This window comes from Staurois parvus, unplaced genomic scaffold, assembly GCF_062004578.1.
Source record: "Staurois parvus isolate SC_StPar_1 unplaced genomic scaffold, SC_StPar_1.0 ptg000214l, whole genome shotgun sequence".
Classification (NCBI taxonomy): domain Eukaryota; kingdom Metazoa; phylum Chordata; class Amphibia; order Anura; family Ranidae; genus Staurois; species Staurois parvus.
Genome location: NW_028318010.1, coordinates 596,658 through 612,243, shown reverse-complemented (window position 1 = coordinate 612,243; position 15,586 = coordinate 596,658).

Below are 15,586 nucleotides of genomic sequence, written 5' to 3'. Positions count from 1 at the left end.
AAAAATTATAAATAAAAAATAATATAAAAAAAATAAAAAAAAGTTTAAAAACTATAATTTTTGGTTATAAACTAATTTGGGTTATTTTTTCTACTAAAAATATAATGGAATAAATTTTGACCAAGATTTATGATAAAATACTATTTATTTGCAAATTTTTATAAGAAAAACACTTTTTTTCAAAATTTTTGGACTTTTTAATTCACATAGCAAAAAAAATAAAAATCCCAGTGGTGAATAAATACCAACAAAATAAAGCTTTATCTGTCTCAAAAAAAAATGCTAAAAAATTCATATGGGTACAGTGTTGCATGACCGCGCAATTGTCATTCAAAGTGTGATAGCACTGAAAGCTGAAAATTGGCCTGGACAGGAAGGGGGTAAAAGTGTCCGGACTGGAAGTGGTTAAAACCACACTATCAGTAAACCGGACAGGCACCATAGGAAGCAATGTTATTTCACATATCATGTGCACTGGATGTGCTTCAAACAGCATCCAATCTGCATATATGTGAACCAGCAGTCAACATCAGTGCTTGGTGTTGAGAAAAAGGCAGCTAGCAAAAAAGTTAAAAAACTAAACCCTCACAATGCACAAACATAGTGAATGAAATAATAAATGTAAAATCACATTATATGTTAACAGGGTCGGTGCTAGACTATTTTGTGCCCTAGGCAGGACCAGATACTTGCGCCCCCCATCCCCCCAAATAAATAAACAAATAAATACAAATTAAAAAAAAAACAGTAGAAAATAATAAATCAGCATAACATGAAACTGCTAAATTAATTTTAACTTGCAAAAATAAGTACCATAAGATACCACCAGTGTCAATATTAAAGACAAAATCAGTGTCATGGACGGACTGTACCTGTGGCTGGCAGTGGCAGGGCGACAGTTGCAGTGAGTGGAAGATGATGGATCCAAACTCTGACAGATCCCAGGCTGGAATTCCCCAGGCAATGGGGGGGGGGGGGGGATAAAACTTTGTGACAGCAGGCAGCTCAGCCCACACACACACACACAGAAAACCTGAACGGAGTGACAGATCCGACACAACACACCAACACTGACACAGATCAGCAGGTCCAGCAGGCACTAAAAGAGCAGGCTGTGGGATCGTGATGATGTCATCACTCACTTACACATTGCACATGTGATGGATGGCCGGCCGGGTCACACTCACACAGACATCAGAGTCAGACATTACCTTCCTCTGTAGGCACAGCTCTGACTCCGCTGATAAATGGGAAGAGAAGGAAATCCACAGTGATCAGCAGCCACCAGCTGGCTTGCAGTAAGGGACTGAGTCTAAGAGGAACACTGGAAGTGTATGTGAACAATCATAGGTCTATATAAATGACCCAATATATATGTAAAAATAAATATTTATCATGTGCAAAATAAACTAAATAGTATAGTCACTATCCCTTTCAATGGAAATAGTGCCACCATAAAATTGTGATCACTGTTTCTTTAAATATCATAAATAGAGCAATTAATTTTCAAAATATGAATCAATATGTGAACCAGCAAAAATGAAAATATTGTCATACAAAGTATATGTTAACCAAAATAAAAGTGTATTCTTTATCCCATGCATCCAAGTGGATTCTGATCCAGTGATATGATATTCCACCGTGTCATACTCTCTGGTGAGTGCAGTATGTTTGGTGGCGGTTCACACGGTGTAATAGCATATCACTGGATCACTTTGGATGAAAATAGTTTCATTTTTGCTGGTTCACATATAACAGGGCACAGGGTGGCAAGGTGACCCTGGCTGGGAGGTACTGAAGTCTTTGCAGTAGGCAACTGGTGGATGGCAAATGTAGAAGCTCTGGTGCATAGTCAGGCAGACAGGAGTTGGCAACAGTCAGGTGGCAGCTGTACAAAAACAGGAGACAAAAGCATGTGCATAATGAAAGAAATTATTTTGTTTCGATTCGTTAAATGCGTTTAATTCAATTTCCGAATTTGTTTTGCTTTCAAATTTGATTCTATTCAATTCTAATTCAATGCAACCAAATATGAATTAGAATAGGCATTCAAATTCTAATTCATTCTATTCGAAATTAAAATTTTGGAAGATGGTTATATTCTTTTTATTGTATTCTATTCCATTTTATTGTTTTTTTTCTATTCTATTCTAATCTATTCAAAATTCGAATTTCTTAAGACAGTTATATTCTTTCTATTCCATTCTATTGAATTATATTCTATTGTTTTTTCTATTCTATTCATCTATTCTATTCTTTTCCATTCTATTCAAATTTCAGAAGCTGGCTTTATTCTTTTTATTCTTTTCTGTTGCATTCTAGTCTATTGTTTTTTTCTATTCTATTCTATTATTTTATATTCTATTCTAATCTATTCTATTTGAATTTATTCTATTCGAAATTTGAATTTCGGAAGACAGTGATATCCTGTTTTATTATTTTCTATTGTTTTTTCTATTATATTCTTTTCTATTCTATTCAAATTCTAATTTATTCTATTCAAAAATCGAATTTCGGAAAACAGTTATCTTCCTTCTATTTTATTCTATTGATTTTTTCTATTCTATTCTCTTCTTTTCTATTCTCTTATTTTCTATTCTATTCAATTCAAATATATTCTATTCAAAATTCGAATTTTGGAAGACAGTTATATTATTTATATTTTATTCCGTTCTATTGTTTTTTCTATTCTATTCTATACTTTTATATTGTATTCTATTCTATTGTTTTTCGTTTCTTTTCGATTCTATTATTTTATTGTCTATGCTATTCTTTTCTATTCTAATCTATTCCATGATGTTCTATTCCAGTCTTTTCATAATTTATTCAAATTCAAATTTCATCCAAATTTCGTTTTTGTTATTTTGGATTCGTTATTATTGTAATTCGGGAATTCAGAGACATATGAATGTCCGATTAACAAAAAATTTGTCTGAATTAGAATTCGGAACAAAACAAAACACACGTCTATTGGAGTATCAGGAGTGAGCATGGTCACACAAAGCCAGGTAAGAATACATAGCCAAGCACAGGAGCAGGTCACGGGCAATAGGAACTGGCAACCGATCTTCTGGACTCCTGTACAGCATTAAATATGCTGCTGGGCACCAAAACATTTGTGTATCATCCACACTAATGCGTGTGCACAGCCCAAAGCATACATATGTTGAGGCACGTATGGTTCTTCTGTACACATGCCCATGAGTATGCTCATGTGTGTATCTTCTTGCATGGCTCTGGCACATGATTCTCCTGACATACAGTAAGGGTTGCCTGTCACAAAAGCGATTCATGATAACCCTACTGGTCACTTGGTAAACACAACAGTACTGGTCACTTCATATATAAAATAATTTTTTAACTAAACATTTTATTTTATTTCTGATGGAAAGCCCACCCTACATGTGAACATTTCTATTATAGTATGCTGTATTATAGAAGGATAATAGTAACACAATTCTGTTCTGCACTTTATGTTTTCAAGTAAACATGCTATCCTCATTGAGTTCATTTTTAAAAATAATTGTACTTGACTTTTATAGCAGAAGTTCTCATCTGTCCATATAGCTGCTCTTTATATAGTTACTTATACACTATTTTATGATATGATATTATGATAGTAGACATTTGTGATGTCCACAGTATAAACAATATTTTTTTAAATGCTTTACTCAAGTAAGCATGAATAGTTTGAACTGCTCTTTGGATTGTTCTTAATTAGATATGCATTATGCTAAACTGTATTTTAACATTATGTAGTTTATGCATCTTCAAGAGATGTATATTTTATGATACAGTCATATAAATAAAAATTTTATAAATCTATTTTTAAAATAAATATATCTTTAAACCATTTTCATGAGTTTTCTATTAAAATATTCTGTGCCATTAGTGAAGAGTTTACTTTTCATATTGAAAGTGGAGTTCCACCCAAAAGTGGAAGCTCCACTTGTTTGCCTCCTCCCCCTCTCCACTGCCTTATTTGGCACCTTTTGTGGGAGAGGGGGGAGCAGATGCATGTTTGACAGGTACCCGCTCCCACATTCGGCTCAGTTCACCGCAGCGCAGTGAGCCAGAGCTTCGGACTTCCTCCTTTCTCCCGCAGTCTCCTGGGAACCTTCTCAGGTCCCAGAGGACAGTCGGACCAATCAGAAGGCGCAGTGTGACTCGCACATTTGCACAGTGGACACCCAGCTGTGAATCTCTCACTGCCTGGTGCCCACAGTTGAGATGCTGGTGCCAGGGAGAGAAGAAGGAGAGAAGGGACGGCGCGGATGGACCCGTCGATGGACCCTGGGACAGGTGAGTGTGTGTTTATAAACAGTCAGCAGCTACAGTTCTCATACGTTTAAAAAGAAACACAAGGGGGCGCCTCTAAGTGCAGCATTAAAAGAACAGTTTAATAAACCATAATTGCAGCACTCACATTTGTGAAGAATTAAAAGAACCATGAGAAATGACCATGAGAAGTGTAAGGACCCGTGCCACTCGTCACATGTGTAAGTACCAGCATCCAAAACCAGATGGATCAGAGGGATGAACTGGACATCTGTGCTCCCCGGAGGGCTGGAAAACAACAATCTTCCTCCGCTTGTGGAGTAGACCCAAAGGCATTAATGGACTAAAGTCAAAGCTTGGCCTTCATGGGATGCACTTGCCTTGCTGCCCTCACAAGACTGGGGAGGTCTAGGAGCACTGCAGTAATGATAAACAAACAGAGGGCGCACCGGCCTAGTGCATTAACCTTTAAAATCATAAATTTAATGTAAAAAAGTAGGTGTTATATTCACAAAAGTCAAAAAGGTGCAAATACATCTGATGGTTACAGCACAGAAAGTCCGCAAAACATCAAAGTGTAGAGAAACTATGGAACATCTAAAGGCTGACGCGCTTTGAGGACTTAGCCTCTTCCTCAGAGCCTATTGAGTTAATAGCTCCACGGAGGGCATCGGCTCCTCCTTGCTGCAGTGCTTTTCCTACCCTGATCCCTTTCACATATGTGGTTTGTCTGTACTCACCTTTTTTTCATTTTTTGTACGTTGAATATGTGAGTTATTCAAAAGAAACTCAAATATATTATTGGTAAAGGGGTTTCAATGAAAAAAATGTATTCTGTTCTCTTCAGTAAACTGGACTACAGAACTGTGATAGAAAATTCGGTATCCAAAATTATATCTATAATAAACTGTGATATATTACCTTATATATTGACACTTAAAAGTCCCACTTTCACCCTTGAAAGTCCAAAATTGTAAATAATAAACCTTTCTAGTGTCAGTGAAAATATTTAAAAATTCCAAACAATTATTCATCCAAGTTCTGATTCATAATCACCGTGTATCTCCAAGAATGCTGTATACCTCTAAAGAAAAAAAAAAACCTGAATAGTGTATTATCCTCAGTATAACAGTGATTAAATCAAATTTAAATATAATCCACAAAAACCTTTTTTGTGCAAACAAAAAACACTCAAAAATGTGAGCAACACGTGAAATAGTGAAACATTCTGTGTACACTTCTATTTACACATTCCTCTATGAACACTCCGTGATCACTTCTAGGTGGCTGAATTACATACCCTTACCCTAAATAGGTATTAAAGAGCCTCCAAAATAATCCAGTGGATTCTCACTCCAGCAGAAAAATATCTCCCAGGGATTAACTTCAGATCCTAAATTATCCCTTCCTTCCACTCATGCCTTCATGTCTCACAATGCCATTCATAGATAGAAGAAATAATAGCCATATAGTGAAATATATTCAATTAAAAAAAGATCCAGATTTTAATTTATGTGCTTACATTCATAAAATGGTTAAACCGCATATATTCCCATTTCCCAACCACGAGCAGTTTCCTGGAATGCTGAAGTGTAGAATAACCTCACTTAAGATGGCCGCTCCGCTACTTCCGGTTCTCGTGCAAAGTCCAACTTAAAACACGCATAGCATGGAGAGGGGATCTGTAGTCCAACAGAGGAGAAGGTAGGTAGACTTACAATGCTAAAAAAATGACTTTATAACCTGCGTTTAGGTGTAAATTATTTTGTGACTGTGTACACCAAACTAAATTAAGATACTTCAATACGTAACTTAAGTAAACATCAAGTGATCATCAAATGAACATCATAAAAATTATATGTGAATCATTAAATGAAAAAAAATTAACAAATCGATCAAATCAATCAAAAGAGCTTCTGAAAACACCCAGTGAAACGCATCAGCTGATGAGAGCCGTGGTGACATTGTTTCTGGCCCCTGCTGCACACGCTGGTGCAACGCTTCCGGTTTGTCAATCTTCAGGCGTGGCATTTTTTTTAATGATGTGAGTACAATATACAGGTGAAACTCGAAAAATTTGAATATCGTGCAAAAGTTCATTTATTTCAGTAATGCAACTTAAAAGGTGTGTGGTGGTTTATGTAAGGATATATATTATTTATAAAGGGCGTGTCCCTTTCCCTTAGATGAAATATTACAGCGCCTCCAGCCGTTAAAATACGGCAAATATTTAGTAAACCAATAATTTGGACACCTTGATAATTTGATCACCACTTATTATTATACCTTGAATTCTTTTAGCCAATATGATTTCGTACCATACACACAAAATTTGCCTTATAATAGATAAATATAAAAATTTATTTATGTACAAAAATTATATATATATTAACACAAAACGCAAAAGACTGGTGATAAATGAATATTGGTACACACAATCAAAAATATATCCTACCAATGTAAGACACAATAATAAGGTTTCTAACTAATTACATCAATATCACAATTTTTAAATGATATGATTATTTATTAAATTTATTAATAATTAATAATTTCGAATATCTCAAAGGTTATATTCTCACAAGCCGTGGCCATAGGATTGCAAGAAGCAAGCCCTTGATATATGATACTCTGGTTATTAATATTCAATAAATTATGAAATATGGAAAAAAATTATAATATGGCAACAAACAATTTTTAACAGTAAAACAGGATCTCTCTACATATATCTAACTATCCAATATTGTTGTGATACACTAAGGTAATTCTATGATTCCACACAACGGAGAAAATAGGTAATACAAAATCAAATAAACATCTCACCACACCCGGAATTCAGACTAGGCAACTCTCCCGTGGATTTAGCTGGCAGTGGAACGCCTTTAGACTGATATTATAGGGCAAGTGATAGATATTCAGTAAGGGAGAATGTAGGAAGTTATAAGGTTAGAGGTTTAGAAATTTAGTTAAAGTTTTAGGAAGTTTGAAAGTATGAAAGAGTAGTTATTCAGCAGAGATCTTCTTCAGATGTCAGGGTCTTCTTTTGATGAGGTCTCTTCTTGAGCTTTTTCTTGATGAGGTTCCTTTTTGTTAAAGGTACAAAGGCTTTTATATCCACTAATCCATTGTTCTAAGATACCTTCCCACCAGGCTTCCTGATTGGCTAGTTGAGAAATGTGTGTACATAAGCTATTTCTCACCTGCCCGCCAGGTGGCGGTCATGTATCATAGAACAATTTGAGTATTTGAGATGACTCATACCTTGGGTGGAATCTTAAGGTAATTTCAGGAATCAAATATACGTCTTTTTCCAGATATAAGTGATCATACCTATGATATTCTAAATAGGGACCATGGAATATAGGTGTATATTCAGTTATTCCTTCTTGAAATACCATCCTGTTTGTTTCCTGATAAGACATGTAACTAATGCTAGTTTATAATACATCTTACTTCCCATCATCTCAATACTCAAGTTAGTGATATATAGTTCCCATTTCTGAATATTTAGTGGTGTGTAAAATCCATAACATCTCATTTATAATATGTTTTTGTAATATATTTTTGTAATTATATACAGTCAACTTTTAGACTTTATATACAGTCAACTTTTAGACTTAAATATCCTGAATTTCACCTCTTTGTTTTAGAATCAACATTTTCTATGTGTAGGAAAAAAAAACTTTCTGTTTGCCTGGCCCTTGTGTTGGACTCATGGTAAACAACTGTTAATGCTTTCACCCTTGGTGAACAATAGTATATTGTAATAGTTTCAGAGGTCTGTTGGTTCATCACACTCTGCACGTTTTGGTTAAGCTTTCAACCAGTTGAGTTCCCGTCTCATTATTGTTAAAATGTTTGAAATTCGAAGTCCTATCTGGCTATTTGTTTGACTTTCTGTATATGCATTCTTCTCAACCTCAATATACAAATAGTCCTTGTTGACAGTCCAAACAGTCTTTTTGTCTTGGAAAGGTCTCACTTCCCCCCTTCTCCATTTCTTAACTAGAATCCTTGATGGTTCAACCAAGACAAAATTAACTCTTAGCATCCGGCTATACTGAGCTGTTTGCCATATAATATTATGTCTTGATAAAGTCATATTTTTGAGACATAATTCAAAAGGTCCACAACAAATCCCCCTTTTTTTTGGGGTACAGGCACGTGTAGAGGGGTGTCTGTATCGAAAAACATGAGTGGGACTTTTGGCTAGAGTGATCGTTCGTCTTCTCCGGTGAAGTGAATGAAATAATAAAAAAAAAATATTTTTTTTTTTTTTTTTTATAATAAAATGGCAGCGGTGATGCTGGTTGGTCCTCAACTTGACTCGGCGTCTTTAGATGGACACTTCTGATGACGATCCTGGTCTTGTGATGAGGCCGGCCTGGCCTGGCACATCCACCTTGGGGTCCATGGGTCCTCCGCACGACAGGTCTCGTAGACGGTCTCCTAGGCGGGTCTTTTCCTCTGGACTGGCCCTTGGTGGCCTGGGACATCAGGTTATCGTCTCCGGATCGATCTCTGGCATCTGGTCTTTCCCACAGGACATTATAGCTTCCTTCTAGGGTCCGGTCATTGACACCTCCGATCGCCGGTCTGGTCATAGTCTGGGCCTTCCTTTCACAATTATCAAAATGAACAGTTTAAGTATTGGATATACATAAAATTATATTACTGGATCCTGTAAGGCAAAAGATGAGTAATATGTTCAAAGGAAATTTAATAATGATCTCAATATCTCCAGATAGGAACTGGTGGGTTAGTCTTCCAACAACTGCAATTGAGACTTTGGATGGCAAGCACGTAATTGGTTGATGTGCACCCATCTATCACTGATTTCACCATACCGGGTAACCTGCAATTTATATGCGACCGGAGAGATTTTATCAATGATAGAGAACGGACCTTTCCAAGATGGAAGGAATTTCCGTTCCTTGATCTGGTCTCTTGCAAAGTTGTATAGATAGACCTTGTCACCAATCTCATATTCCTTCTTGGAGGTTTTGAGATCATAGTATGTCTTAGCACTAGTTGCAGCTCTTTCCAAATTTCGCTGGGCAAAGGCAAAAGCATATTGCAGATGTTTACGTAAATCCTCTATGTACTGGTGTGTGGTGGTAGCATTGATCAAATTTTGATCTGTAGTGCGATACAATAAGTGCTGGGGCAGTACCATCCGTCTACCTGTCATCAGTTCAAAAGATGACATTTTTGTAACTGTATTCGGAGTAGCCCTCAACGCCATCAGGACCAGTGGAAGTTTGACATCCCAATCTTTGCCTGTTTCCTTAACAAATTTCTTAAGGACATTAACGATGGTCTGATTGTATCGTTCTACACCACCACTAGAGGCTGGCCGATAGGCGATATGCAATTTCCTTTTAACCCCCAAAATTTTCCACAATTTGGCCATCACTTCGCTAGTGAAGTGCGATCCTCTATCAGACTCTATCCTCTGTGGGAGACCAAAACGAGAAAATACATGATTTATTAGCAATGCAGCACATGTCTCGGAGCTATTATTTGGTGCTGGTATACATTCGACATACTTGGTGAATAAACATGTAACTGTTAACATATACCGATTTCCTCGTGAAGATTTTGTTACGGGCCCAATAAAATCCATCTGAAGGTCTGACCAAGGCATACATATCCCCCTCTTCTGGAGAGGTGCTCTGTGAGTTGGCTTGGTAGGTTGAAATTGGGGACATATTAGGCAACCTTGGCAGTACTCCTTCACATCACGTAACATATGAGGCCAGTAGGCATAATCCCGCAGGATCTCATACGTGATCTTCTCTCCACGATGACCGGAAGTGGGAGCATCATGGGCATGCTGTAGCATCAAACCTCTAAATTTAAGTGGGACGACCCATTGTTGTACGCCACCCTTTGAGGCTCGTATCAACAATCCCTGGTATAAAGAGAATTGGGATTTGGATTTCATTAAGATACGTAAATCCTCCTTCCCACTACATACTTCCTTATTTATGGGATTTTGGTTGGGATCTTCTATATGACTATAAAACAAGCCAATTATTGGGTCTTCTTTTTGGGCAGTAATTAAATCCTCACTAGGAGAATCGTGACTCCACTGTAATGCATTCGGATCACCAGCTGTTCTGGCCTGTTGCCTGGTGACAGCTTCAACCTGTACGGTACCTAAAAATTGGTCAATGTCTAACAGTTCACCGGTGATTGCCCCTTCCTTGGCTAGAGAATCGGCCAGATCGTTCCCTTCTTTCTCGGCACCTAGAACCTTGGAGTGGCCTTTGGTCTTCTTGAAGTGCAGGGTGAGATCATTGGACCTTACCAGTTCATCGATGTGACAAAAGAGCTTACCATGTTTCACGGGTTTGTGATTACTCTTGTTCATGTTGTTTCGCTTCCACCTAGGGAAATACTCCACAAAACTATTCCTGACATAATTGGAATCAGTTATGATGGCACACTCTTTAATGTTGAACTCTATAGCCATCTCAACTGCTCTAAGAATTGCAGTAAGTTCAGCAACCTGACTGCTTTTTGGTCCAAGTTTGTATCCCACAGAAATTGGGGTGACACCTTGGGTCCAAACGATTCCAATACCTGCCACTAGTTGGAGCTGTTCCCCATCCTTGTGATGAAAAGCACAACCATCCACATATACACACGGCAGCTGTTTACAGTATTCTTCATCGTAAACCTTGTAGGGAGAGAACAGTTGTTCTTCCAGAAAGTCAGTGTCCGGGCCCTCCATAGCAGGCGTAGTTGCGGAACAATCATGGAGCTCGGCTAGGCCCTGGGCTACTGGACTTTCCTTGTTCTGTTTGTACCGAATTTCAAGAGGCCACCCTTGCAAAGACAAAGTCCAAGCAGTGATGCGGCTATTAGACACATTTCCTCCCTTGATACGTTCACTCTTTAAATACTGTAAAGGCTGGTGTGCCGTTTCAACAATGATTCTCTCTCCCTGAATGTAACTGCGGAAATTCTGTAATGCCCACACGGTGGACAATAGAGCTTTTTCACAGTCACTGAACTTTACTTCAACCGGGGACAAAGTTTTACTGGCATAGGCAATCACCTTACTGACATCATCACGTTTCTGGTAAAGAACAGAACTCATACTTACCTGCGTAAACCCTGTCTCTAGATAGAAATTTTTACCCCCTTCGGGATATCCGAGACACGGGGCTTGTGTGAGACGTTCCTTTAATTCCTTCATGGCGTCCTCCTGTTTCTTACCCCACGACCATTCGACATCCTTCTTCAGTAGGTGAAGCAGTGGCTTGCTTATCTCGGCGTAATTATCAATAAACTTACGCGAGTAGTTTACCATACCTAGGAATGATCTCAATTCTTTAAGGTTAGTAGGGACTTTACAGTTCAGAACCGCCTCAACCTTCTTCTTTTGTGGGTTCAAACCTTCAGCAGTAACTTCATGGCCTAGGAAGTTTACCTTCGTGCGACACCACTGGGCTTTTTGTAAGGACAGTTTAACTCCTGCTGCTTTTAATTGGCCCAGGACATGCCGAAGTTCTGTAATGTGTTTGGCCATATCAGTACTTTTGATCAGGATATCGTCCACATATGCCAACGTCCCCCTTTCGAAGGCGTCTGGCATGGCCTTGTGCATGAACACAGCAAATTCATGTCCGGAATTTATGAATCCGAAAGGCATTCTCACCCAACAATATTGTCGATTCCCAAAACTGAAGGCCAGTTTGTATTGGTCTTCCTCACTCACCTTTATGGTCCAATACCCCTGTGCACAATCCAAGGCTGTGAAAACTTGGGATCCTTGGAGCTGGGCGAGACATTGGTCTATGTATGGGACAGGCCATCCTGACATGTACACACGTTTGTTTAGCTGACGGAGGTCAGCGCACAGACGCCATTGTCCATTGGGTTTTAAGATACCCAGGATCGGGTGGTTGTAGGAGCTGTGGATGGGCCGAATTATACCCCTTTCATGTAACTTCCTGATAATCTCAGCTAGAGATTCATAGGAAGCTAATGGTAACCTATACTGTCTTACAAATACTGGTGGGGCATCTGGATCTGTTTGGATCCTAGCGATGTGTAGGTCAGTAGTCCCACAATCGTAAGAATCCTTGGCAAAGATCTCTTGGAATTCAAGGAGAAGCTCTCGGAGCAATTGTCGGTCGAGATCACTGGCACATGCATCGGCGAGGGCCACCATCTCTTCCACTAACTCCTTGAATCCAGGAAAGCTTTCCGGCTGACCTATCTCATATGCCTCTTCAAGTTTTGTGGTGAGGTCATTGGGTATGTGATGTGTGTGTGTGTTCTCCTGCCATCCAGGTTCTTTGGGGTACTCTTGTTCTTTGATTGGGTGATCAAAGACAATTGATGTCTCTTCGATTTGACAGGTGCCATCTTTAGAATCGAATGGATAAATGGACTCTATGGTGAAAATACCCTCTGGTAATGAATGGAATGTTTGTTCAATTAATTGTTCCTCCGACAAATATTCATCGGGGATGAGTCCAATCACCTGGTTAGTGACCCCAAAGGTGTAATATTCAGTCTCTACCGCTAGACCAATAAGGGTCTCTTTGGGTAAGACGATGTCCTGATTGGACAGATTATGTACGTAAATGTACATCGGGGATTGATGTGTGTTGACTAGGGGCGTGTGTGTAATGTTCAGTCCCTCCCCCTGCATTTTATGGGAGAGGCATACTAATGCATCTGACCCCTTCAGTCTATGTCCCTTTTTGACTTGGATGGGGAGTATGAAATTATTTATGCCCTTAGGAATTGTAATCTTTTGGGCTACCTGGACTTCAACAGCATAAGGCATCTGTTGCTGGGATTTTAAAGCTAAGTCCAGATTTTGGTATTTTTCGGGGTCCCCCTTTAGTCGACTCCATAAACAGTCATTAATTAGGTCGACTTGCATTGCAAAGCGATGTAATATATCGTTGCCAAAATAAATTTTAGTTTGGGGATTATCCAAGACTAGGAACACATGGGTGGCTGTTTTGTTTCCTACAGTGACGTTTAAGAGACACCTAGCCATTGAATTGTGATCATCAGAGTCATCAAGGGAGTCTGAAATCCAATGACGCTGAGGTGTGGAGAAACGGATCATTTCCATTTCGGTCAGGTGTTTTATCAACCCATGGCTTACAAAGCTGTGTTCCTGTCTCAAATCTAGTTTGGCATATTTTGACCTATTAAGACCATTTATCCGGATGGGGATAAACAAGTCGCTGTTAACCCTTTCAATACCTGTCAAGAATTGGGTGTGATCTCCCCCTTTTCTTGGTTTATCCTCCTGATGAAAAGATATCGTAAGGATGTCATCTTGGAGGGAAATATCTTTTATTTTATCTTGGGGAATTCTAAAAATGTGTTCCTCATCTCTTCTGATAGGGTTATGGTCATCAGGTTTGATAACCGTCACATCAGGAAGTTGGCTGTTCCTGAAATGGATTTCTAATGATCCAGGCCTTTCTTCCACCAGGTGGCAGTGTTGTCGGGAATGGGGAGTTTTAAGTTTCCCATATTTAATCGGGGTATTTACCTGTGACCACAGTACTTGGTTCACACAGTCAACTATGGTGTTCAGCCTTTTTAGGAAGTCCATCCCAATTATCATGTGGTGCTGGGATATGCTAGCAATGATGATGGGGTGTCTCAGTTCCTTATTACCCAGTTTCAGTTTAAGCCAGGCGGTACCCATGACCTGTAAAGGGTCTCCACCTACACCAATCAATGAGCTGTCAAAGCTTTTAAGTCTCGGCTTGGTGGGCATGACATTCGCCACTTTATCAAAATGTTCCTGTGACATGATGGTTGCTTGGGATCCAGTGTCTATTAAACCGACAATCGAAAGATCACTGGCATCCTGCACCTGTACTGTGGCATAATATCTCCCATCAGATTCAGTCAGCTCACACATGAAATTAGTGTGGTTGAAGATCTGTGGGCCCTTCAATAACCTATGACTAGCTCTTATCTCACCGCATGTGGTGGACACATCACCCTTATCCTCCCTGGTGGGATTCTTGGACTGTCTCAAGACAGAAGCACAACTAGAAGTTGGCGCTCCGTCTGGCTTGTCAGTCCCGACGACTTCCGATGCCGCGACTATATTAGGGGCAATAGATGGACACTGAAAAACAGGAGAATCGTTAATACCCAACAACTGGTCCCCCTTTGCCTGAGAACTAGATTCTCTATTAGTAGGCGTGTCAGGGACGGTACACACATCTCCTGTCATTCGACTCAGTGTTCTCCCCTGTTGGTTTAAGGCTTGGTTGCCTATTAATTCTGTGACCCTTGGTTGGTCACAGGAGCTGCTCCTAAAAAAGGATTGGATGGAAATTGAGTGACAAGCCTGTCCATTTGTTCAGCCATTTTGCTGACCTGTGCCTCTATTTGTCCAATACGCTCAGAGGAGTCATTCTGTTGATTCTCCCTTTTCCTATACTTGCGCTTGTATTTTGGACGGGACTGGTAATGAGACTCAGAGTCAGAACTACTGCTCTGGTCCCGACGCCATTGTTCTCTCTGAGGTTTTGGGGTCTCCCTGTTATTAAAGGGAGCCTGGGGTACTGGATCCCCCCTTTGAGCCTGAGGGTGTTCTTGGCGTGGAGGAAATCTTTGGAAGTCGGAGTTCTTATTAAAATTGGGATTCTTATTGTAATTATGGGGCCTGTTGAAATTGGGGTTCCCATAAAAATTCCCATGTTGGTTTTGGCGAGGATAATAGAACCTCTGAGGATACCATTGACTCCTTTGATTCTCATCACTGTACTGACCCTTACCATACTTTTTATTCTTCTCACTTCCACTACCGTAGTTTCCTGGCTTTTGTCTATCCTTTCTCACCCACTGGTTTTGGGGTGCAAAGTTATGGACCTCCTTCACTTGTTGGGTTTGAGGTACAAATCTAGGGGAACCATTGGTTTTACCCCCACGGACTACTTCCGCATATGATTTTTTCTCTGCCTGCAAATTTGGATTTGGAGGGGAAACGGTAGTGGCTGCTACTATCTTGGGGCTATTTTTAGGTTCTCTTTTCATCCCGCCCTCACTGGACTGTTGGATCGAGAATAAATAGTCGCTCTCTCTCACCAACCAATCAAGAGAGCGTCCTTTTCTGTAATCCTTTGCAAGTCCCAATTTTATGTAAGCAGGTAATGCTTCATAGAATAGTGTCTTGAATTCTGGCTGGTTAGGATTGGGATCCTTTTCAGCCAGGAAATAGGCATTTCTGAGGACAGCCAGAAATTCTGCAGGGCTTTGGTGAGGACCACACTTTAAATTGTAGGCCGCAGCCTTGGCAGAGGTT